Below are 2,747 nucleotides of genomic sequence, written 5' to 3'. Positions count from 1 at the left end.
AAAGGTCGTTACTGTAATCGAAACCTCTGAAAACTTAACTGGTATATACAATGTGGTGATTAGTCTCACGTTCATGTCAGTTATGCTGAAGAAGTGGATTCGAAATTCATCAGATCAGCAGTGATTCCATTGAATGACTGAGCAGACAGTGTGAATGGAAGCTTCATGCGGACATATATGTTTTGTTTTGGAAAATTCGCTGCTTTGAAAGGTGATGAAGATTGGACTGAAGCAGTTGCAGAAATTATGTTTGTTGCTTGTTCAACTGGTGAACATCACTGCTGTTAATCCTGTCAGTACAAACCTCACGGCTCCTAAGTCGTTAAATGCGCGTGGGGCCAGTGGCGCCATGGATAACGCGCCTGACTACGGATCAGGAGACTGTAGGTTCGAATCCTGCCTGGCTCGAGGGAAGTGCCGTCGTTTCTTACGCATTACAAACTGTTTTTTCTGCAGCTGAAATAAGGTTTGAGTTCTTAATCGACAGGAACGAGAATGCCTTCAATAAATGCCCCCAAGAGCATGAGAGTCAATGTTCCAGCGTCATCACAGAAGGGAAGCCGAATAGTCTCACACGTTGGTCATGGGCACCTTTCCATTTCACAAAGCTATTGATCGCATCACTGTTGCACGCGGGAATGGTGGGCTTTGAGCATTTTTTGAAACTCTTTGGCAAATGGATTCAGAGAAGAATGAAGAGTTAAATGTCCAACTAATCTTAATAGAGAGTGATTTCCAGAGTCTGCCACCCGCAGACTGGTAATGTTTTCCAACATATCTATTCAAAGCTTTCTGCATCTTGTCTGAAATCTACAAACCCTGGTGATCGATCAAGAACAAATGGTTCCTTCAATCTGTAATTCCATGCTCCTCATTATTTCGGACACGTCAATTATGTCCTCTCACAATCAGCTGTGCTCTGAGAAGAAGAACCCCCGTTTTGCCTCGGAGAGACCACTTATGCAGGAAATCCAGAGCGTAACATCGCTATTTGTTTTGGTGAGTATGACATAAAATTTTACCACTAACCACTGTGACACCGTGCCATTCCTTGGAGGAGTTGAATATTGTTTACCTCTCTATCTGCTACTCCTGGCCAAGGTAAAGAAACTTTATCTTTGCAGGAATATTATTAAAGCAGCTCTGGCACTTGCCCCTTAAAAACCTCTGATCGGTTTGTGCACACTGATGCAGCTTTCCAGCCACCACTGTGCTTTCTATTACCATGCCAACAAAACATCCAGGCTTGTTTTGTTTTCCTGCATCTGACTTATCAGTACTTTCCATAGTTCTCCAACACTGATTTCATGTGGCCTAATTTATTGCAAAGAAACCCTCAGATCTTGTTCCCTTCAAGGTTTTCCTATTTATCCTCTGATAATTAATCCTCATGATCTTCACAGATATTTAAGTTTCCCATTCCACGTGTGGATTTCTCTTTGCCCAATTTCTATCCCTCAGACTTAAAATGGTTCTGGAAGCCCATCCTTATTTAATGGACCAGTTCATTACAATCAGCCATTTCAGTTGCTAACCTTGTCGTTTTAATAATATGCTCTTCCAGGGTAAGCTTATCCTCAGCCTTTGTCTCCAGCTTTTTAAGGTGAATTCCTTTAATAATTGCCAATTTCTGAAGTTCAAACTCTGTCTCCCTTTCTCTCTGCTCTGTTAATCTCTCTTCTTCGAATCGCATCTCAAACTGCTTCAAATCTGGTGTCTTTTCCTTATCTCTCGCGTCTCACCCAAGCTGCTTTATATTCAATTAACGTTTAAACATCTCCACAGATTCTCATGAATTTTCCAGTTTAGTTAAATGCCCAGCTACTGCGGGGAATGACCTCTCCTTTCCTCACAGAAAGAGGCAAATACAACGCCAGCACTTCTGCTAATTCCAGAAGCCTGGCCTGAATCAGTTTATTATAAATCTACCAACTTTACGTCGTCCATAGCCAGATAACTCTTTGGAACCCAAATGAGACATTGCTGTCCCAAGCATTTTCTCCTCCAATCCAAATCAACACCCGAAATAAAGACGCAAGCACATACCAGTTGCTCTTTTAATCCATCAACTATCTTCCAATTTGTTATGGGCTAGGCTAAACCATTCAAAACATTATTAAGCAGAAACCCAGATCGTAACATGATATTCTTTTTCGTTAAGTGTACAATGAAAATTACCCGAGTCAGATGATTACAAAAAAAATCACAAAATGACGAATTGAAAAAGAAAAAAAAACAGAATATAGAATACCCACAGAAATTAGTCTATCCAAAGTAGACTTAATTAAGTTGTTCTGAAAGTACACAACAATCCTAAAAAAAAGCACCTTAAACACAGTAAAAATGAAACAAAACTTACGTGTAAAAATTCGAAGGGCAGAAGGAGAGAGGTTATTAGTTGCAGGATCTAAAAACCGGAATTCAGCTTTCCAGAATGACCACTCTTTTACCATGAAACAGTTCATTTCTAAAACATTAAGCATTTGGTCTCAGGCCTTAACTGTTGATGGAGAAATGAAAGGCCTCACAGCGAACACTTTCTCACTGTTACATCTCATCCGACTCGGAACCTGAACTGTTTTACAACGCCTTTGATTAAAAAAAAATCAAGACACATTATCCTCGAGGAAAAGTGCAGCTCGTTATTTTTTTAAAAAGAGAACATCTTTGTGACAGCGCAGTCCGTCCAAAAAATCTTCATAAGTGAATCTCTTCGAACAGACAATATCCTGGTAAATCTGGTCTGC

At 40.3% G+C, this 2,747-nt stretch overlaps 1 non-coding gene across 1 annotated transcript; it reads left to right on the top strand.

Moving 5' to 3' along the window:
• The first annotated feature begins 335 nt into the window (after positions 1-335).
• On the top strand, positions 336-408 carry trnar-acg (transfer RNA arginine (anticodon ACG)). Its single transcript has one exon. It is a non-coding gene; the product is annotated as a tRNA-Arg (tRNA).
• Positions 409-2,747: the final 2,339 nt, after the last annotated feature.

The sequence above is a fragment of the Chiloscyllium punctatum genome, chromosome 28 (genome assembly GCF_047496795.1).
Source record: "Chiloscyllium punctatum isolate Juve2018m chromosome 28, sChiPun1.3, whole genome shotgun sequence".
In the NCBI taxonomy this organism is placed as follows: Eukaryota; Metazoa; Chordata; class Chondrichthyes; order Orectolobiformes; family Hemiscylliidae; genus Chiloscyllium; species Chiloscyllium punctatum.
Note: the sequence above shows the minus strand (reverse complement) of the source record. Positions and strands in the feature narration are given on the sequence as shown.